Source organism: Carica papaya, chromosome 5 (genome assembly GCF_054855325.1).
Source record: "Carica papaya isolate Zhongbai chromosome 5, ASM5485532v1, whole genome shotgun sequence".
Classification (NCBI taxonomy): domain Eukaryota; kingdom Viridiplantae; phylum Streptophyta; class Magnoliopsida; order Brassicales; family Caricaceae; genus Carica; species Carica papaya.
The window spans coordinates 28,232,943-28,253,198 of NC_142313.1; the positions used below are offsets into that span (position 1 = coordinate 28,232,943).

General features: G+C 46.5%; 6 non-coding genes and 33 pseudogenes across 6 annotated transcripts; 7 read left to right on the plus strand and 32 right to left on the minus strand.

The window, feature by feature from the left end:
• Positions 1–52: 52 nt before the first annotated feature.
• LOC148258518 (5S ribosomal RNA) lies at positions 53–171 on the minus strand. The gene has a single exon (XR_015820739.1). It is a non-coding gene; the product is annotated as a 5S ribosomal RNA (ribosomal RNA).
• Positions 172–362: 191 nt separating this feature from the next.
• LOC148258519 (5S ribosomal RNA) lies at positions 363–481 on the minus strand (annotated as a pseudogene).
• Positions 482–1,044: 563 nt separating this feature from the next.
• Positions 1,045–1,163, minus strand: LOC148258520 (5S ribosomal RNA; annotated as a pseudogene).
• A 205-nt stretch (positions 1,164–1,368) lies between these two features.
• Positions 1,369–1,487, minus strand: LOC148258521 (5S ribosomal RNA; annotated as a pseudogene).
• Positions 1,488–2,587: 1,100 nt separating this feature from the next.
• Positions 2,588–2,706, minus strand: LOC148258522 (5S ribosomal RNA; annotated as a pseudogene).
• Positions 2,707–2,907: 201 nt separating this feature from the next.
• On the minus strand, positions 2,908–3,026 carry LOC148258523 (5S ribosomal RNA; annotated as a pseudogene).
• A 559-nt stretch (positions 3,027–3,585) lies between these two features.
• LOC148258524 (5S ribosomal RNA) lies at positions 3,586–3,704 on the minus strand (annotated as a pseudogene).
• A 556-nt stretch (positions 3,705–4,260) lies between these two features.
• LOC148258525 (5S ribosomal RNA) lies at positions 4,261–4,379 on the minus strand. Its single transcript, XR_015820798.1, has one exon. It is a non-coding gene; the product is annotated as a 5S ribosomal RNA (ribosomal RNA).
• Positions 4,380–4,588: 209 nt separating this feature from the next.
• On the minus strand, positions 4,589–4,707 carry LOC148258526 (5S ribosomal RNA; annotated as a pseudogene).
• Positions 4,708–5,140: 433 nt separating this feature from the next.
• LOC148258527 (5S ribosomal RNA) lies at positions 5,141–5,259 on the minus strand (annotated as a pseudogene).
• A 205-nt stretch (positions 5,260–5,464) lies between these two features.
• LOC148258528 (5S ribosomal RNA) lies at positions 5,465–5,583 on the minus strand (annotated as a pseudogene).
• A 561-nt stretch (positions 5,584–6,144) lies between these two features.
• On the minus strand, positions 6,145–6,263 carry LOC148258529 (5S ribosomal RNA). Its single transcript, XR_015819586.1, has one exon. It is a non-coding gene; the product is annotated as a 5S ribosomal RNA (ribosomal RNA).
• Positions 6,264–6,821: 558 nt separating this feature from the next.
• LOC148258530 (5S ribosomal RNA) lies at positions 6,822–6,940 on the minus strand (annotated as a pseudogene).
• Positions 6,941–7,503: 563 nt separating this feature from the next.
• Positions 7,504–7,622, minus strand: LOC148258531 (5S ribosomal RNA; annotated as a pseudogene).
• A 558-nt stretch (positions 7,623–8,180) lies between these two features.
• Positions 8,181–8,299, minus strand: LOC148258532 (5S ribosomal RNA; annotated as a pseudogene).
• Positions 8,300–8,508: 209 nt separating this feature from the next.
• On the minus strand, positions 8,509–8,627 carry LOC148258533 (5S ribosomal RNA; annotated as a pseudogene).
• A 203-nt stretch (positions 8,628–8,830) lies between these two features.
• On the minus strand, positions 8,831–8,948 carry LOC148258534 (5S ribosomal RNA; annotated as a pseudogene).
• Positions 8,949–9,509: 561 nt separating this feature from the next.
• On the minus strand, positions 9,510–9,628 carry LOC148258535 (5S ribosomal RNA; annotated as a pseudogene).
• A 561-nt stretch (positions 9,629–10,189) lies between these two features.
• Positions 10,190–10,308, minus strand: LOC148258536 (5S ribosomal RNA). Its single transcript, XR_015820819.1, has one exon. It is a non-coding gene; the product is annotated as a 5S ribosomal RNA (ribosomal RNA).
• A 205-nt stretch (positions 10,309–10,513) lies between these two features.
• On the minus strand, positions 10,514–10,632 carry LOC148258537 (5S ribosomal RNA; annotated as a pseudogene).
• A 916-nt stretch (positions 10,633–11,548) lies between these two features.
• Positions 11,549–11,667, minus strand: LOC148258538 (5S ribosomal RNA; annotated as a pseudogene).
• Positions 11,668–11,876: 209 nt separating this feature from the next.
• LOC148258539 (5S ribosomal RNA) lies at positions 11,877–11,995 on the minus strand (annotated as a pseudogene).
• Positions 11,996–12,199: 204 nt separating this feature from the next.
• On the minus strand, positions 12,200–12,318 carry LOC148258540 (5S ribosomal RNA; annotated as a pseudogene).
• Positions 12,319–12,525: 207 nt separating this feature from the next.
• On the minus strand, positions 12,526–12,644 carry LOC148258541 (5S ribosomal RNA; annotated as a pseudogene).
• A 204-nt stretch (positions 12,645–12,848) lies between these two features.
• Positions 12,849–12,966, minus strand: LOC148258542 (5S ribosomal RNA; annotated as a pseudogene).
• Positions 12,967–13,524: 558 nt separating this feature from the next.
• LOC148258543 (5S ribosomal RNA) lies at positions 13,525–13,643 on the minus strand (annotated as a pseudogene).
• Positions 13,644–13,848: 205 nt separating this feature from the next.
• Positions 13,849–13,967, minus strand: LOC148258544 (5S ribosomal RNA; annotated as a pseudogene).
• A 562-nt stretch (positions 13,968–14,529) lies between these two features.
• On the minus strand, positions 14,530–14,648 carry LOC148258545 (5S ribosomal RNA). Its single transcript, XR_015821117.1, has one exon. It is a non-coding gene; the product is annotated as a 5S ribosomal RNA (ribosomal RNA).
• A 209-nt stretch (positions 14,649–14,857) lies between these two features.
• Positions 14,858–14,976, minus strand: LOC148258546 (5S ribosomal RNA; annotated as a pseudogene).
• Positions 14,977–15,859: 883 nt separating this feature from the next.
• Positions 15,860–15,978, minus strand: LOC148258547 (5S ribosomal RNA; annotated as a pseudogene).
• A 205-nt stretch (positions 15,979–16,183) lies between these two features.
• LOC148258548 (5S ribosomal RNA) lies at positions 16,184–16,302 on the minus strand (annotated as a pseudogene).
• A 563-nt stretch (positions 16,303–16,865) lies between these two features.
• LOC148258549 (5S ribosomal RNA) lies at positions 16,866–16,984 on the minus strand (annotated as a pseudogene).
• Positions 16,985–17,462: 478 nt separating this feature from the next.
• LOC148258550 (5S ribosomal RNA) lies at positions 17,463–17,581 on the plus strand (annotated as a pseudogene).
• A 560-nt stretch (positions 17,582–18,141) lies between these two features.
• LOC148258551 (5S ribosomal RNA) lies at positions 18,142–18,259 on the plus strand (annotated as a pseudogene).
• A 562-nt stretch (positions 18,260–18,821) lies between these two features.
• LOC148258552 (5S ribosomal RNA) lies at positions 18,822–18,940 on the plus strand (annotated as a pseudogene).
• Positions 18,941–19,141: 201 nt separating this feature from the next.
• On the plus strand, positions 19,142–19,260 carry LOC148258553 (5S ribosomal RNA; annotated as a pseudogene).
• A 206-nt stretch (positions 19,261–19,466) lies between these two features.
• On the plus strand, positions 19,467–19,585 carry LOC148258554 (5S ribosomal RNA; annotated as a pseudogene).
• Positions 19,586–19,789: 204 nt separating this feature from the next.
• Positions 19,790–19,908, plus strand: LOC148258555 (5S ribosomal RNA; annotated as a pseudogene).
• A 209-nt stretch (positions 19,909–20,117) lies between these two features.
• LOC148258556 (5S ribosomal RNA) lies at positions 20,118–20,236 on the plus strand. The gene has a single exon (XR_015820873.1). It is a non-coding gene; the product is annotated as a 5S ribosomal RNA (ribosomal RNA).
• The last annotated feature ends 20 nt before the right edge of the window (positions 20,237–20,256 follow it).

The following is a 20,256-nucleotide window of genomic DNA, read 5'->3' on the forward strand; positions in this document are numbered from 1 at the left end:
CGGTTTATAATTCCATTCGCGCGTAACGTCGAACAACCCATCCGAAAAATAATAGGTGCAACACGAGGGCTTCCCAAGTCGTCACCGATCCGAGTACTACGCTCGCCCAAGCACACTTAACTACGGAGTTCTGATGGGATCCGGAGCTTTAGTGCTGGTAAGATCGCACCTGTTTAATTTCGCGCTGCAAATACATAAACTCCTTCTCCTTTCTTGCCCCTCCTTGTGCGTTCACACTTCACCTCTCATTCTCGTTCTAATATCGATTAAAATGCCCCTGCATCTTGACTCACATTTGCGTATAAACCAGCGGACCCTAGTTCCAGACGCGCGTAACGTCGAAAGACCTGTCTGAAAAAAAATTGGTGCGACACGAGGACTTCCCAGGAGGTCACCCATCCGAGTACTAATCTCGCCCAAGCACACTTCACTGCAGAGTTCTGATGGGATCCGGTGCATTAGTGCTAGTATGATCGCACGTGTTTAATTTGGCGCTGCAAATACATAAACTCATTCCCCTTTCTTCCCCCTCCCGTCATTTGTTTCCTTATGCGTGCGCACTGTACCTCCCGTTCTCGTTCTAATATCAAGAAAAATGCCACGGCGCCGTGACTCATATTTGCGAATAAACCTGAGGACCATAATTCAAGTCACGCGTAACGTCGAAAGAATCATCTGCAAAAAAATGGGTGCAACACGAGGACTTCACAAGAAAATGGGTGAAATATAAGGACTTCGCAGGAGGTAACCCATGCTAGTACTACTCTCGCCCAAGCACCCTTACTTACGGAGTTCAGATAGAATCCGTTGCACTAGTGCTGGTATGATCGCACCTGTTTCATTTCACGCTGCAAATACATACACTCCTTCTCCTTTCTTTCCCCTCCCGTCATTTGTTTCCTTGTGCGTGCGCACTACACCTCTCGTTCTCGTTCAAATATCAAGTAAAATACCATGGCGCCGTGACTCACATTTGCGAATAAACCTGCGGACCATAATTAAAGTCGCGCGTAACGTCGAACGGCACATCTGAAAAAAAGAAAATGGGTGCAACACGAGAACTTCCAAGGAGGTAACCCATCATTGTACTACTTTCGCCAAAGCACACTTAACTGCGGAGTTCTGATGGGATCCGGTGCATTTGTGCTGGTGTGATCGCACCTGTTTAATTTCGCGCTGCAAATACATACACTCCTTCTCCTTTCTTCCCCCTCCCGTCATTTGTTTCCTTGTGCGCTCACACTGCACCTCTCATTCTCGTTCTAATATCGATTAAAATACCCCTGATTCTTGACTCACATTTGCGTATAAACCAGCGGACCATAGTTCCACTCGCGCGTAACGTCGAACGACCCATCCGAAAAAAAATAGGTGCAACACGAGGGCTTCCCAGGTGGTCGCCCATCCGAGTACTACTCTCGCCCAAGCACACTTAACTACGGAGTTCTGATGGGATCCGGGGCTTTAGTGCTGCTGTGATCAAACCTCTCTAATTTCGCGCTGCAAATACATACACTCCTCCTTTCTTCCCCGTCCCGTCATTTGTTTCCTTGTGCGTTCACACTGCACCTCTCATTCTCGTTCTAATATCGATTAAAATACCCCTGATTCTTGACTCACATTTGCGTATAAACCAGCGGACCATAGTTCCACTCGCGCGTAACGTCGAACGACCCGTCTGAAAAAAAATTGGTGCAACACAAGGACTTCCAGTGCATTAGTGCTGGTATGATCGCACCCGTTTAATTTCGCGCTGCAAATACATAAACTCCTTCTCCTTTCTTCCCCCTCCCATCATTTATTTCTTTGTGCGTGTGCACTGCACCTCCCGTGCTCGTTCTAATATCAAGTAAAATACTACGGTGCCATGACTCACATTTGCGAATAGACCTGAGGACCATAATTCAAGTCGCGCGTAACGTCGAAAGAATCATCTAAAAAAATTTGTTCCACACGAGTACTTTACAAGAAAATGGGTGAAATATAAGGACTTCGCAGGAGGTAACCCATGCTAGTACTACTCTCACCCAAGCACCCTTACCTACGGAGTTATGATAGAATCCGCTGCATTAGTGCTAGTATGATCGCACCTGTTTAATTCTGCACTGCAAATACATACACTCTTTCTCCTCCCATCCCCCTCCCGTCATTTGTTTCCTTGTGCGTGCACTCTGCATCTCTCTTTCTCGTTCTAATATCAAGTAATATGCCCCGGCACCGTGACTCACATTTGCAAATAAATTAGCAGTTTATAATTCCATTCGCGTGTAACGTCGAACAACCCATCCGAGTACTACTCTCGCCCAAGCACAATTAACTGCGGAGTTCTGATGGGATCCGGTGCATTAGTGCTGGTATGATCGCAGCTGTTTAATTTCGCGCTGCAAATACATATACTCCTTCTCCTTTCTTCCCCCTCCCGTCATTTGTTTCCTTGTGCGTGCGCACTGCACCTCTCGTTCTCGTTCGTTCTCGTTCAAATATCAGGTAAAATGCCACGGCGCCGTGACTCACATTTGCGAATAAATCTGCGGACCATAATTAAAGTCGCGCATAACGTCGAACGGCACATCTGAAAAAAAGAAAATGGGTGCAACACGAGAACTTCCTAGGAGGTAACCCATCATTGTACTACTTTCGCCAAAGCACACTTAACTGCGGAGTTCTGATGGGATCCGGTGCATTTGTTCTGGTGTGACTGCACCTGTTTAATTTCGTGTTGAAAATACATACACTCCTTCCCTCTCCCCCTCCCATCATTTGTTTCCTTGAGCGCTCACACTTCAGCTCTCCTTCTCGTTCTAATATCGATTAAAATACCCCTTATTCTTTACTCACATTTGCGTATAAACCAACGGACTATAGTTCGAGTCGCGCGTATTGTCGAACGACCCGTCTGAAAAAAAATTGGTACAACACAAGGACTTCCCAGGAGGTCACCCATCCGAGTACTACTCTCGCCCAAGCACACTTAACTGCAGAGTTCTGATGGGATCCGGTGCATTAGTGCTGGTATGATCGCACCCGTTTAATTTTGCGCTCCAAATACATAAACTCCTTCTCCTTTCTTCCCCCTCTCGTCATTTGTTTCCTTGTGCGTGCGCACTGCACCTCCCGTGCTCGTTCTAATATCAAGTACAATACTACGGTGCCGTGAGTCACATTTGCGAATAGACCTGAGGACCATAATTCAAGTCGCGCGTAACGTCGAAAGAATCATCTGCAAAAAAATGGGTGCAACATGAGAACTTCACAAGAAAATGGGTGAAATATAAGGACTTCGCAGGAGGTAACCCATGCTAGTACTACTCTCGCCCAAACACCGTTACCTACGGAGTTCTGATAGAATCCGTTGCATTAGTGCAGGTATGATCGCACCTGTTTCATTTCGTGCTGAAAAGACATACACTCCTTCTCCTTCCCTCCCCCTTCCATCAATTGTTTCCTTATGCGTTCACACTGCACCTCTCCTTCTCGTTCTAATATCGATTAAAATGCCCCTGCTTCTTAACTCACATTTGCATATAAACCAGCGGACCCCAGTTCCAGTCGCGCGTAACGTCGAATGACCCGTCTGAAAAAAAATTAGTGCGACACGAGGACTTCCCAAGAGGTCACCGATCCGAGTACTACTCTCGCCCAAGCACACTTAACTGCAGAGTTCTGATGGGATCCGGTGCATTAGTGCTGGTATGATCGCACCCGTTTAATTTCGCGCTCCAAATACATAAACTCCTTCTCCTTTCTTCCCCCTCTCGTCATTTGTTTCCTTGTGCGTGCGCACTGCACCTCCCGTGCTCGTTCTAATATCAAGTAAAATACTACGGTGCCGTGAGTCACATTTGCGAATAGACCTGAGGACCATAATTCAAGTCGCGCGTAACGTCGAAAGAATCATCTGCAAAAAAATGGGTGCAACACGAGAACTTCACAAGAAAATGGGTGAAATATAAGGACTTCGCAGGAGGTAACCCATGCTAGTACTACTCTCGCCCAAACACCCTTACCTACGGAGTTCTGATAGAATCCGTTGCATTAGTGCTGGTATGATCGCACCTGTTTCATTTCGTGCTGAAAACACATACACTCCTCCTTCCCTCCCCCTTCCATCAATTGTTTCCTTATGCGTTCACACTGCACCTCTCCTTCTCGTTCTAATATCGATTAAAATGCCCATGCTTCTTAACTCACATTTGCATATAAACCAGCGGACCCCAGTTCCAGTCGCGCGAAACGTATAATGACCCGTCTGAAAAAAAATTGGTGCGACACGAGGACTTCCCAAGAGGTCACCCATCCGAGTACTACTCTCGCCCAAGCACACTTAACTACGGAGTTCTGATGGGATCCGGTGCATTAGTGCTGGTATGATCGCACCCGTTTAATTCCACGTTGCAAATACATATACTCCTTCTCCTTTCTTCCCCCTCCCGTCATTTGTTTCCTTGTGCGTGCGCACTGCACCTCTCGTTCTCGTTCAAATATCAGGTAAAATGCCACGGCGTCGTGACTCACATTTGCGAATAAATCTGCGGACCATAATTAAAGTCGCGCGTAACGTCGAACGACACATCTGAAAAAAAGAAAATGGGTGCAACACGAGAACCTCCCAGGAGGTACCCCATCATTGTACTACTTTCGCCAAAGCACACTTAACTGCGGAGTTCTGATGGGATCCGGTGCATTTGTGCTGGTGTGACCGCGCCGTGACTCACATTTGCGAATAAACCTGCGGACCATAAATCCAGTGGCGCATAACGTCGAAAGAATCATCTGCAAAAAGACGGGTGCAACACAAGGACCTCCCAAGAAAATGGGTGAAATATAAGGACTTCGCAGGAGGTCACCCATCTGAGTACTTTTTTCGCCCAAGCACCCTTGACTGCGGAGTTCTGATAGAATCCGTTGCATTAGTGCTGGTATGATCCCTCATGTTTCATTCTGCACTGCAAATACATACACTCTTTCTCCTTCCATCCCCCCTCCCGTCATATGTTTCCTTGTGCGTGCACTCTGCATCTCTCTTTCTCGTTCTAATATCAAGTAATATGCCCCGGCACCGTGACTCACCTTTGCAAATGAACCAGCGGTTTATAATTCCATTCACGCATAACGTCGAACAACCCATCCGAAAAAAAAATAGGTGCAACACGAGGGCTTCTCAGGTGGTGACCCATTCGAGTACTACTCTCGCCCAAGCACACTTAACTGCGGAGTTCTGATGGGATCTAGACCTTTAGTGCTGGTATGATTGCACCTGTTTAATTTTGTGCTGCAACTACATACACTCCTTCTCATTTCTTCCCCCTCCCGTCATTTGTTTCCTTGTGCGTTCACACTTCACCTCTCATTCTCGTTCTAATATCGATTAAAATGCCTCTGCTTCTTGAATCACATTTGCGTATAAACAAGCAGACCCTAGTTCCAGACGGGCGTAACGTCGAACGACCCGTTTAAAAAAAAATTGGTGCGACACGAGGACTTCCCAGGAGGTCACCCATCCGAGTACTAATCTCGCCCAAGCAGACTTCACTGCGGAGTTCTGATGGGATCCGGTGCATTCGTGCTGGTATGATCGCACTTGTCTAATTTTGCGCTGCAAATACATAAACTAATTCTCCTTTCTTCCCCCTCCCGTCATTTGTTTCCTTGTGCGTGTGCACTGCACCTTCCGTTCTCGTTCTAATATCAAGTAAAATGCTACAGCGCCGTGACTCACATTTGCGAATAAACCTGAGGACCATAATTCAAGTCGCGCGTAACGTCGAAAGAATCATCTGCAAAAAAATGGGTGCAACACGAGGACTTCACAAGAAAATGGGTGAAATATAAGGACTTCGTAGGAGGTAACCCATGCTAGTGCTACTCTCGCCCAAGCACCCTTACCTACGGAGTTCTGATAGAATCCGTTGCATTAGTGCTGGAATGATCGCACCTGTTTCATTTCGTGCTGAAAATACATACACTCCTTCTCCTTCCCTCCCCCTCCCATCAATTGTTTCCTTGTGCGTTCACACTTCACCTCTCATTCTCGTTCTAATATCGATTAAAATGCCCCTACTTCTTGACTCACATTTGCGTATAAACAAGTGGACCCTAGTTCCAGTCGCGCGTAACGTCGAACGACCCGTTTGAAAAAAAAAATTAGTGCGACACGAGGACTTCCCAGGAGGTCACCCATCCGAGTACTAATCTCGCCCAAGCACACTTTACTGCGGAGTTCTGATGGGATCCGGTGCATTAGTGCTGGTATGATCGCACCTGTTTAATTTCGCGCTGCAAATACATAAACTCATTCCCCTTTCTTCCCCCTCCCATCATTTGTATCCTTGTGCGTGCGCACTACACCTCCCGTTCTCGTTCTAATATCAAGTAAAATACTACAGCGCCGTGACTCACATCTGCAAATAAACCATAGGACCATAATTCAAGTCGCGCGTAACGTCGAAAGAATCATCTACAAAAAAATGGGTACAACACGAGGACTTCACAAGAAAATGGGTGAAATATAAGGACTTCGCAGGAGGTAACCCATGCGAGTACTACTCTCGCCCAAGCACCCTTACCTACGGAGTTCTGATGGGATCTGGTGCATTTGTGCTGGTGTGACCGCACCTGTTTAATTTCGTGCTGAAAATATATACACTCCTTCTTCCCTCCCCCCCTCCCATCATTTGTTTCCTTGTGCGTTCACACTGCACCTCTCCTTCTCGTTCTAATATTGATTAAAATGCCCCTGATTCTTGACTCACATTTGCGTATAAACCAGCGGACCATAGTTCCAGTCGCGTGTAAAGTCGAACGACCCGTCTGAAAAAAAATTGGTGCGACACGAGGACTTCCCAGGTGGTCACCAATCCGAGTACTACTCTCGCCCAAGCACACTTAACTGCAGAGTTCTGATGGGATCCAGTGCATTAATGCTGGTATGATCGCACCTGTTTAATTCCGCGCTGCAAGTACATAAACTCCTTCTCCTTTCTTCCCCCTCCCGTCGTTTGTTTCCTTTTGCGTGCGCACTGCACCTCCCGTGCTCGTTCTAATATCAATTAAAATACTACGGTGCCGTAACTCACATTTGTGAATAAACCTGAGGACCATAATTCAAGTCGCGCGTATCGTCGAAAGAATCATCTGCAAAAAAATGGGTGGAACACGAGGACTTCCTAAGAAAAGGGGTGAAATATAATGACTTCGTAGGAGGTCACCCATCCTAGTGCTACTCTCGCCCAAGCACCCTTAACTTGCAGAGTTCTGATAGAATCCATTGCATTGGTGCTGGTATGATTGCTCATGTTTCATTCTGCGCTGCAAATACATACACTTTTTATCCCTCCATCCCCCCCTCCCGTCATTTGTTTCCTTGTGCGTGCACTCTGCATCTCTCCTTCTCGTTCTAATATCGATTAAAATGTCCCTTCTTCTTGACTCACATTTGTGTATAAACCAGTGGACCCTAGTTCCAGTCGCGCGTAATGTCGAACAACCCGTCTGAAAAATAACTTAGTGCGACACGAGGACTTCCCAAGAGGTCACCCATACGAGTACTACTCTCGTCAAAGCACACTTAACTGCGTAGTTCTGAAGGGATCCGGTGCATTAGTGCTGGTATGATCGCACCCTTTTAATTCTGCGCTGTAAATACATAAACTCCTTCTCCTTTCTTCCCCCTCCCGTTATTTGTTTCCTTGTGCGTGCGCACTGCACCTCCTGTGCTCGTTCTAATATCAAGTAAAATGCTACGGTGCCGTGACTCACATTTGCGAATAAACCTGAGGACCATAATTCAAGTCGCGCGTATCGTTGAAAGAATCATCTGCAAAAAAAAGGGTGCAACACGAGGACTTCCTAAGAAAATGGGTGAAATATAAGGACTTCGCAGGAGGTCACCCATCCTAGAGCTACTCTCGCCAAAGCACACTTAACTGCGGAGTTTTGATGGGATCCGGTGCATTTGTGCTGGTGTGACCGCACCTGTTTAATTTCGTGTTGAAAATACATACACTCCTTCTTCCCTCCCCCCCTCCCATCATTTGTTTCCTTGTGAGTTCACACTGCACCTCTCCTTCTCGTTCTAATATCGATTAAAATGCCCCTGCGTCTTGACTCACATTTGCGTATAAACCAGCGGACCCTAGTTCCAGACGCGCGTAACGTCGAATGACCCGTTTGAAAAAAAATTGGTGCGACACGAGGACTTCTCAGGAGGTCACCCATCCGAGTACTACTCTCGCCCAAGCACAATTAACTGCAGAGTTCTGATGGGATCCGGTGCATTAGTGCTGGTATGATCGAACCTGTTTCATTTCACGCTGCAAATACATACAGTCCTTCTCCTTTCTTCCCCCTCCCGTCATTTGTTTCCTTGTGCGTGCGCATTGCACCTCTCGTTCTCGTTCAAATATCAAGTAAAATGCCACGGCGCCGTGACTCACATTTGCGAATAAGCCTGCGGACCATAATTAAAGTCGCGCGTAACGTCGAACGGCACATCTGAAAAAAAGAAAATGGGTGCAACACGAGAACTTCCCAGGAGGTAACCCATCATTGTACTACTTTCGCCAAAGCACACTTAACTGCGGAGTTCTGATGGGATCCGGTGCATTTGTGCTGGTGTGACCGCACCTGTTTAATTTCGTGCTGAAAATACATACACTCCTTCTTCCCTCCCCCCTCCCATCATTTGTTTCCTTGTGCGTTTACACTGCACCTCTCCTTCTCGTTCTAACATCGATTAAAATGCCCCGGATTCTTGACTCACATTTGCGTATAAACCAGCGGACCATAGTTCCAGTCGCGCGTAATGTCGAACGACCCATCTGAAAAAAAATTGTTGCGATACGAGGACTTCCCAAGAGGTCACCCATCCGAGTACTACTCTCGCCCAAGCACACTTAACTGCAGAGTTCTGATGGGATCCGGTGCATTAGTGCTGGTATGATGCCACTTGTTTAATTTTGCGCTTCAAATACATACACTCCTTCTCTTTTCTTCCTCCTCCCGTCATTTATTTCCTTGTGCGTGCGCACTGCACCTCCCGTACTTGTTCAAATATCAAGTAAAATGCCACGGCGCCGTGACTCACATTTGCGAATAAACCTGCGGACCATAAATTAAGTCGCGCGTAACGTCGAAAGAATCATCTGCAAAAAGATGGGTGCAACACGAGGACCTCCCAAGAAAATGGGTTAAATATAAGGACTTCGCAGGAGGTCACCCATCCGAGTACTTTTCTCGCCCAAGCACCCTTAACTGCGGAGTTCTGATAGAATCCGTTGCATTAGTGCTGGTATGATCCCTTATGTTTCATTCTGCACTGCAAATACATACACTCTTTCTCCTTCCATCCCCCCTCTTGTCATTTGTTTCCTTGTGCGTGCACTCTGCATTTCTCTTTCTTGTTCTAATATCAAGTAATATGCCCCGACACTGTGACTCACATTTGCGTATAAACCAGCGGACCATAGTTCCAGTCGCGCGTAACATCGAACGACCCATCTGAAAAAAAATTGTTGCAATACGAGGACTTCCCAAGAAGTCACCCATCCGAGTACTACTCTCGCCCAAGCACACTTAGCTGCAGAGTTCTGATGGGATCCAGTGCAGTAGTGCTGGTATGATCCCACTTGTTTAATTTTGCACTTCAAATACATACACTCATTCTCTTTTCTTCCTCATCCCGTCATTTGTTTCCTTGTGCGTGCGCACTGCACCTACCTGTACTCGTTCTAATATCAAGTAAAATGCCATGGCGCCGTGATTCACATTTGCGAATAAACTTGCGGATCATAAATCAAGTCGCGCGTAACGTCGAAAGAATCATCTGCAAAAAGATGGGTGCAACACGAGGACCTCCCAAGAAAATGGGTGAAATATAAGGACTTCGCAGGAGGTCACCCATCCGAGTACTTTTTTCGCCCAAGCACCCTTAACTGCGGAGTTCTGATAGAATCCGTTGCATTAGTGCTGGTATGATCCCTCATGTTTCATTCTGCACTGCAAATACATACACTCTTTCTCCTCCCATCCCCCTTCCCGTCATTTGTTTCCTTGTGCGTGCACTCTGCATCTCTCTTTCTCGTTCTAATATCTAGTAATATGCCCCGGCACTGTGACTCACATTTGCAAATGAACCAGCGGTTTATAATTCCATTCGCGCGTAACGTCGAACAACCCATCCGAAAAAAAATAGGTGCAACACGAGGGCTTCCCAAGTGGTCACCCATCCGAGTACTACCCTCGCCCAAGCACACTTAACTGCGGAGTTCTGATGGGATCCGGAGCTTTAGTGCTGGTATGATCGCACCTGTTTAATTTCGCGCTGCAAATACATACACTCCTTCTCCTTTCTTCCCCCTCCGGTCATTTGTTTTCTTGTGCGTTCACACTTCACCTCTCATTCTCGTTCTAATATCGATTAAAATGCTCCTGCTTCTTGACTCACATTTGCGCATAAATCAGCGGACCCTAGTTCCAGTCGCGCGTAACGTCGAACGACCCGTCTGAAAAAAAATTGGTGCGACACGAGGACTTCCCAAGAGGTCACCCATCCGAGTACAACTCTCGCCCAAGCGCACTTAACTGCAGAGTTCTGATGGGATCCGGTGCATTAGTGCTGGAATGATTTCATCTGTTTAATTTCGCGCTGCAAATAGATAAACTCATTCCCTTTTCGTCCCCCTCCCGTCATTTGTTTCCTTATGCGTGCGCACTGCAACTCCCGTTCTCGTTCTAATATCAAGTAAAATGCTACAGCGCCGTGACTCACATTTGCGAATAAACCTGAGGACCATAATTCAAGTCGCGCGTATCGTCGAAAGAATCATCTGCAAAAAAATGGGTGGAACACGAGGACTTCCGAAGAAATGGGTGAAATATAAGGACTTTGCATGTGGTCACCCATCGTAGTGCTACTCTCGCCCAAGCACCCTTAACTTGCGGAGTTCTGATAGAATACGTTGCATTGGTGCTGGTATGATTGCTCATGTTTCATTCTGCGCTGCAAATACATACACTTTTTCTCCCTCTATCCCCCCTCCCGTCATTTGTTTCCTTGTGCGTGCGCACTGCACCTCCCGTGCTCCTTCTAATATAAAGTAAAATGCTACGGTGCCGTGACTCACATTTGAGAATAAACCTGAGGACCATAATTCAAGTCGCGCGTATCGTCAAAAGAATCATCTGCAAAAAAATGGGTGGAACACGAGGACTTCCGAAGAAATGGGTGAAATATAAGGACTTTGCATGTGGTCACCCATCGTAGTGCTACTCTCGCCCAAGCACCCTTAACTTGCGGAGTTCTGATAGAATACGTTGCATTGGTGCTGGTATGATTGCTCATGTTTCATTCTGCGCTGTAAATACATACACTTTTTCTCCCTCTATCCCCCCTCCCGTCATTTGTTTCCTTGTGCGTGCACTATGCATCTCTCCTTCTCGTTCTAATATCGATTAAAATGCCCCTACTTCTTGACTCACATTTGCGTATAAACCAGTGGACCCTAGTTCCAGTCGAGCGTAACGTCGAACGACCCGTCTGAAAAAAAAATTAGTGCGACACGAGGACTTCCCAAGAGGTCACCCATCCGAGTACTACTCTCGCCCAAGCACACTTAACTGCGGAGTTCTGATAGGATCCGGTACATTAGTGCTGGTATGATCGCACCTGTTTAATTTCGCACTGCAAAAACATAAACTCCTTCTCCTTTCTTCCCCCTCCCGTCATTTGTTTCATTGTGCGTGCACACTGCACCTCTCGTTCTCGTTCAAATATCAAGTCAAATGCCACGACACCGTGACTCACATTTACGAATAAATCTGCGGACCATAATTAAAGTCGCGCATAACGTCGAACGGCACATCTGAAAAAAAGAAAATGGGTGCAACACGAGAAATTCCCACGAGGTAACCCATTATTGTACTACTTTCGCCAAAGCACACTTAACTGCGGAGTTCTGATGGGATCCGGTGCATTTGTGCTGGTATGATCGTGCCTGTTTAATTTCGCGCTGCAAATACATACACTCCTTCTTCCCTCCCCCCCTCCCATCATTTGTTTTCTTGTGCGTTCACATTGCACCTCTCCTTCTCGTTCTAATATCGATTAAAATGCCCCTGATTCTTGACTCACATTTGTGTATAAACTAGCGGACCATAGTTCCAGTCGCGCGTAACGTCAAACGACTCATCTGAAAAAAAATTGTTGCGATACGAGGACTTCCCAAGAGGTCACCCATCCGAGTACTACTCTCACCCAAGCACACTTAACTGCGGAGTTCTGATGGGATCCGGTGCATTAGTGCTGGTATGATCGAACCTGTTTAATTTCGCGCTGCAAATACATAAATTCCTTCTCCTTTCTTCCCCCTCCGGTCATTTGTTTCCTTGTGCATGCGCACTGGACCTCTCGTTCTCGTTCAAATATCAAGTAAAATGCCACGGCGCCGTGACTCACATTTGCGAATAAATCTGCGGACCATAATTAAAGTCGCGCGTAACGTCGAACGGCAAATCTGAAAAAAAAAATGGGTGCAACACGAGAACTTCCCAGGAGGTAACCCATCATTGTACTACTTTCGGCAAAGCACACTTAACTGCGGAGTTCTGATGGGATCCGGTGCATTAGTGTTGGTGTGACCGCACCTGTTTAATTTCGTGCTGAAAATACATACACTCCTTCTTTCCTCCCCCCCTCCCATCATTTGTTTCCTTGTGCGTTCACACTGCACCTCTCTTTCTCGTTCGAATATCAATTAAAATGCCCCTGATTCTTGACTCACATTTGCGTATAAACCAGCGGACCATAGTTCCAGTCGCGCGTAACGTCGAACGACCCATCTGGAAAAAAATTATTGCGATACGAGGACTTCCCAAGAGGTCACCCATCCGAGTACTACTCTCGCCCAAGCACCCTTAACTGCAGAGTTCTGATGGGATCCAGTGCATAAGTGCTGGTATGATGCCACTTGTTTAATTTTGCGCTTCAAATACATACACGCCTTCTCTTTTCTTCCTCCTCCCGTCATTTGTTTCCTTGTGCGTGCGCACTGCACCTCCCGTACTTGTTCTAATATCAAGTAAAATGCCACGGCGCCGTGACTCACATTTGCGAATAAACCTGCGGACCATAAATCAAGTCGCGCGTAACGTCGAAAGAATCATCTGCAAAAAGATGGGTGCAACACGAGGACCTCCCAAGAAAATGGGTGAAATATAAAGACTTCGCATGAGTCACCCATCCTAGTGCTACTCTCGCCCAAGCACCCTTAAGTTACGGAGTTCTGATAGAATCCGTTGCATTGGTGCTGGTATGATTGCTCATGTTTCATATTGCGCTGCAAATACATACACTTTTTCTCCCTCTATCCCCCCTCCCGTCATTTATTTCCTTGTGCGTGCACTATGCATCTCTCCTTCTCGTTCTAATATCAAGTAAAATGCAAATGAACCGTGAGTCACCTCTGCAAATGAACCAGCAGTTTATACCATTCGCGCGTAACGTCGAACAACCCATCCGAAAAAAAATAGGTTCAACACGAGGGCTTCTCAAGTGGTCACCCATCCGAGTACTACTCTCGCCCAAGCACACTTAACTGCGGAGTTCTGATGGGATCCGGGGCTTTAGTGCTGGTATGATCGCACCTGTTTAATTTCGCGCTGTAAATACATACACTCTTTCTCCTTTCTTCCCCCTCCCGTAATTTGTTTCCTTGTGCGTTCACACTTCCCCTCTCATTCTCGTTCTAATATCGATTAAAATGCCCCTGCTTCTTGACTCACATTTGCGTATAAACCAGCGGACCCTAGTTCCAGACGTGCGTAACGTCGAACGACCCGTCTGAAAAAAAATTGGTGTGACACGAGGACTTCCCAGGAGGTCACCCATCCGAGTACTAATCTCGCCCAAGCACACTTCACAACGGAGTTCAGACGGGATCCGGTGCATTATTGCTGGTATGATCGCACCCGTTTAATTCTGCGCTGCAAATACATAAACTCCTTCTCCTTTCTTCCCCCTCCCGTCATTTGTTTCCTTGTGCGTGCGCATTGCACCTCCCGTGCTCGTTCTAATATAAAGTAAAATGTTACGGTGCCGTGACTCACATTTGCGAATAAACTTGAGGACCATAATTCAAGTCGCGCGTATCGTCGAAAGAATCATCTGCAAAAAAATGGGTGCAACACGAGGACTTCCTAAGAAAATGGGTGAAATATAAGGACTTCGCAAAAGGTCACCCATCCTAGTGCTACTCTCGCCCAAGCACCCTTAACTTGCGGAGTTCTGATAGAATCCGTTGCATTTGTGCTAGTATGATTGCTCATGTTTCATTATGTGCTGCAAATACATAACTTTTTCTCCCTCCATCCCCCCCTCCCGTCATTTGTTTCCTTGTGCGTGCACTCTGCATCTCTCCTTCTCGTTCTAATATCGATTAAAATGCCCCTGCTTCTTGACTCACATTTGCGTATAAACCAATGGACCCTAGTTCCAGTCGCGCGTAACGTCGAACGACCCGTCTGAAAAAAAAATTAGTGCGACACGAGAAATTCCCAGGAGGTCACCCATCTGAGTACTACTCTCGCCCAAGCACACTTAACTTCGGAGTTCTGATGGGATCCGGTGCATTAGTGCTGGTATGATCGCACCTGTTTAATTCTGCGCTGCAAACACATAAACTCCTTCTCCTTTCTTCCCCCTCCCGTCATTTCTTTCCTTGTGCGTGCGCACTGCACCTCCCGTGCTCGTTCTAATATCAAGTAAAATACTACGGTGCCGTGACTCACATTTGCGAATAAATATGAGGACCATAATTCAAGTCGCGCGTAACGTCGAAAGGCACATATGAAAAAAAAAAAATGGATGCAACACGAGAACTTCCCAGGAGGTAACCCATCATTGTACTACTTTCGCCAAAGCACACTTAACTGCGGAGTTCTGATGGGATCCGGTGCATTTGTGCTAGTGTGACCGCACTTGTTTAATTTCGTACTGAAAATACATACACTCTTTCTTCCCTCCCCCCCTCCCATCATTTGTTTCCTTTTGCGTTCACACTGCACCTCTCCTTCTCGTTCTAATATCGATTAAAATGCCCCTGATTCTTGACTCACATTTGCGTATAAACCAGCTGACCATAGTTCCAGTCGCACGTAACGTCGAACGACCCATCTGAAAAAAAATTTTTGCGATACGAGGACTTCCCAAGAGGTCACCCATCCGAGTACTACTCTCGCCCAAACACACTTAACTACAGAGTTATGATGGGATCCAGTGCATTAGTGCTGGTATGATGCCACTTGTTTAATTTTGCGCTTCAAATACATACGCTCCTTCTCTTTTCTTCCTCCTCCCGTCATTTGTTTCCTTGTGGGTGCGCACTACACCTCCCGTACTCGTTCTAATATCAAGTAAAATGGCACGGTGCCGTGACTCACATTGGCGAAAAAACCTGCGGACCATAAATCAAGTCGCGCGTAATGTCGTAAGAATCATCTGTAAAAAGATGGGTGCAACACGAGGACCTCCCAAGAAAATGGGTAAAATATAAGGACTTCGTAGGAGGTCACCCATCCGAGTACTTTTCTCGCCCAAGCACCCGTAACTGCGGAGTTCTGATAGAATCCGTTGCATTAGTGCTGGTATGATCCCTCATGTTTCATTCTGCACTGCAAATACATACACTCTTTCTCCTCCCATCCCCCCTCCTGTCATTCGATTCCTTGTGCGTGCACTCTGCATCTCTCTTTCTCATTCTAATATCAAGTAATATGCCCCGGCACCGTGACTCACATTTGCAAATTAACCGGCGGTTTATAATTCCATTCGTGCGTAACGTCGAACAACCTATCCGAAAAAAAATTGGTGCAACACGAGGGCTTCCCAAGTGGTCACCCATCCGAGTACTACTTTTCCCGAAGCACACTTAACTACGAAGTTCTGATGGGATCAGGAGCTTTAGTGCTGGTATGATCGCACCTGTTTAATTTCACGCTGCAAATACATACACTCCTTCTCCTTTCTTCCCCCTCCCGTAATTTGTTTCCTTGTGCGTTCACACTTCACCTCTCATTCTCGTTCTAATATCGATTAAAATGCCCCTGCTTCTTGACTCACATTTGCGTATAAACCAGCGGACCCTAGTTCCAGACGTGCGTAACGTCGAACGACCCGTCTGAAAAAAAATTGGTGCGACACGAGGACTTCCCAGGAGGTCACCCATCCGAGTACTAATCTCGCCCAAGCACACTTCACTACGGAGTTCTGACGGGATCCGGTGCATTATTGCTGGTATGATCGCACCCGTTTAATTTTGCGCTGCAAATACATAAACTCCTTCTCCTTTCTTCCCCCTCCCGTCATTTGTTTCCTTGTGCGTGCGCACTGCATCTCCCGTACTCGTTCTAATATCAAGTAAAATGCCACGGCGCCGTGACTCACATTTGCGAATAAACTTGAGGACCATAATTCAAGTCGCGCGTAACGTCGAAAGAATCATCTGCAAAAAAATGGGTGCAACACGAAGACTTCACAAGAAAATGGGTGAAATATAAAGACTTCGCAGGAGGTAACCCATGCTAGTACTACTCTCGCCCAAGCACCATTACCTACGGAGTTCTGATAGAATCTGTTGCATTAGTGCTGGTATGATTGCACCTGTTTCATTTCGCGCTGCAAATACATACACTCCTTCTCCTTTCTTCCCCCTCCCGTCATTTGTTTCCTTGTGCGTGCGCACTGCACCTCTCGTTCTCGTTCAAATATCAAGTAAAATGCCACGGCGCCGTGGCTCACATTTGCGAATAAATCTGCGGACCATAATTAATGTCGCGCGTAACGTCGAGCGGCACATCTGAAAAAAAGAAAAAGGGTGCAACACGATAACTTCCCAGGAGGTAACCCATCATTGTACTACTTTTGCCAAAACACAGTTAACTGCGGAGTTCTGATGGGATCCGGTGCATTTGTGCTGGTGTGACCGCACCTGTTTAATTTCGTGCTGAAAATACATACACTCCTTCTTCCCTCCCCCCTCCCATCATTTATTTTCTTGTGCGTTCACACTGCACCTCTCCTTCTCGTTCTAATATCGATTAAAATGCCCCTGATTCTTGACTCACATTTGAGTATAAACCAGTGGACCATAGTTCCAGTCGCGCGTAACGTCGAATGACCCATCAGAACTCTGCAGTTAAGTGTGCTTGGGCGAGAGTAGTACTCGGATGGGTGACCTCTTGGGAAGTCCTTATATTTCACCCATTTTTTTGCAGATAATTCTTTCGACGATACGCGCGACTTGAATTATGGTCCTCAGGTTTATTCGCAAATGTGAGTCACGACACCGTAGCATTTTACTTGATATTAGAACGAGCACGGTAGGTGCAGTTCCCACACACAAGGAAACAAATGACGGGAGGGGGAAGAAAGGAGAAGGAGTTTATGTATTTGCAGCGCGAAAATAAACGGTTGCGATCATACCAACACTAATGCACCGGATCCCATCAGAACTCCGCAGTTAAGTGTGCTTGGGCGAGAGTAGTACTCGGATGGGTGACCTCCTGCAAAGTCCTCGTGTCGCACCAATTTTTTTTCAGACGAGTCGTTCGACGTTACGCGCGACTGGAACTAGGTTCCGCTAGTTTATACGCAAATGTGAGTCGAGAAGCAGGGGCATTTTAATTGATATTAGAACGAGAAGGAGAGGTGCAGTGTGAACGCACAAGGAAACAATTGATGGGAAGGGAAGGGAAGGAGAAGGAGTGTATGTATTTTCAGCACGAAATGGAACAGGTGCGATGATACCAGTACTAATGCAACGGATTCTATCAGAACTCCGTAGGTAAGGGTGCTTGGGCGAGAGTAGTACTAGCATGGGTTATCTCCTGCGAAGTCCTTATATTTCACCCATTTTCTTGTGAAGTCCTCGTGTTGCACCCATTTTTTTGCAGATGATTCTTTCGACGTTACGCGCGACTTGAATTATGGTCCTCAGGTTTATTCGCAAATGTGAGTCACGTCGCCGTGGCATTGTACTTGATATTATAACGAGTACAGGAGGTGCAGTGCGCACACATAAGGAAACAAATGACAGGAGCAGGAAGAAAAGAGAATGAGTGTATGTATTTGAAGCGCAAAATTAAACAAGTGGCATCATACCAGCACTAATGCACTGGATCCCATCAGAACTCTGCAGTTAAGTGTGCTTGGGTGAGAGTAGTACTCGGATGGGTGACCTCTTGGGAAGTCCTCGTATCGCAATAATTTTTTTTCAGAGGGGTCGTTCGACGTTACGCGCGACTGGAACTATGGTCCGCTGGTTTATACGCAAATGTGAGTCAAGAAGCAGGGGCATTTTAATCGATATTAGAACGAGAAGGAGAGATGCAGAGTGCACGCACAAGGAAACAAATGACGGGAGGGGGGGATGGAGGGAGAAAAAGTGTATGTATTTGCAGCGCAGAATGAAACAAGAGCAATCATACCAGCACCAATGCAATGGATTCTATCAGAACTCCGCAAGTTAAGAGTGCTTGGGCGAGAGTAGCACTAGGATGGGTGACCTCCTGCGAAGTCCTTATATTTCACCCATTTTCTTAGGAAGTCGTCGTGTTCCTTCCATTTTTTTGCAGATGATTCTTTCGACGATACGCGCGACTTGAATTATGGTCCTCAGGTTTATTCGCAAATGTGAGTCACGGCACCGTAGTATTTTAATTGATATTAGAACGAGCACGGGAGGTGCAGTGCGCACGCGCAAGGAAACAAATGACGGGAGGGGGAAGAAAGGAGAAGGAGTTTATATATTTGCAGCGCGGAATTAAACGGGTGCGATCATACCAGCACTAATGCACTGGATCTCATCAGAACTCTGCAGTTAAGTGTGCTTGGGCGAGAGTAGTACTCGGATTGGTGACCACCTGGGAAGTCCTCGTGTCGCACCAATTTTTTTTCAGACAGGTCGTTCGACGTTACGCGAGACTGGAACTATGGTCTGCTGGTTTATACGCAAATGTGAGTCAAGAATCAGGGGCATTTTAATCGATATTAGAACGAGAAGGAGAGGTGCAGTGTGAACGCACAAGGAAACAAATGATGGGAGGGGGGGAGGGAAGGAGTGTATGTTTTTTCAGTACGAAATTAAACAAGTGCGGTCACACCAGCACAAATGCACCGGATCCCATCAGAACTCCGCAGTTAAGTGTGCTTAGCCGAAAGTAGTACAATGATGGGTTACCTCCTGGGAAGTTCTTGTGTTGCACCCATTTTTTTTTCAGATTTGCAGTTCGACATTACGCGCGACTTTAATTATGGTCCGCAGATTTATTCGCAAATGTGAGTCACGGCGCCGTGGCATTTTACTTGATATTTGAACGAGAACGAGAGGTGCAGTGCGCACGCACAAAGAAACAAATGACGGGAGGGGGAAGAAAGGAGAAGGAATTTATGTATTTGCAGCGCGAAATTAAACAGGTGTGATCATACCAGCACTAATGCACTGGATCCCATCAGAACTCCGCAGTTAAGTGTGCTTGGGCGAAGGTAGTACTCGGATGGGTGACCTCTTGGGAAGTCCTCGTATCGCAACAATTTTTTTTCAGATGAGTCGTTCGACGTTACGCGCGACTGGAACTATGGTCCGCTAGTTTATACGCAAATGTGAGTCAAGAATCAGGGGCATTTTAATCGATATTAGAACGAGAAGGAGAGGTACAGTCTGAACGCACAAGGAAACAAATGATGGGAGGGGGGGAGGGAAGAAGGAGTGTATGTATTTGCAGCGCGGAAATAAACAGGTACGATCATACCAGCACAAATTCACCGGATCCGATCAGAACTCCGCAGTTAAGTGTGCTTTGGCGAAAGTAGTACAATGATGGGTTACCTCGTGGGAAGTTCTTGTGTTGCACCCATTTTCTTTTTTTCAGATGTGCCGTTCGACGTTATAAGCGACTTTAATTATGGTCCGCAGATTTATTCGCAAATGTGAGTCACGGTGTCGTGGCATTTTACTTGATATTTGGACGAGAACGAGAGGTGCAGTGTGCACGCACAATGAAACAAATGACGGGAGGGGGAAGAAAGGAGAAGGAGTTTATGTATTTGCAGCGCAAAATTAAACAGGTGCGATCATACCAGCACTAATGCACCGGATCCCATCAGAACTCCGCAGTTAAGTGTGCTTGGGCGAGAGTAGTACTCGGATGGGTGACCTCTTGGGAAGTCCTCGTGTCGCACTAATTTTTTTTTTCAGACGGGTC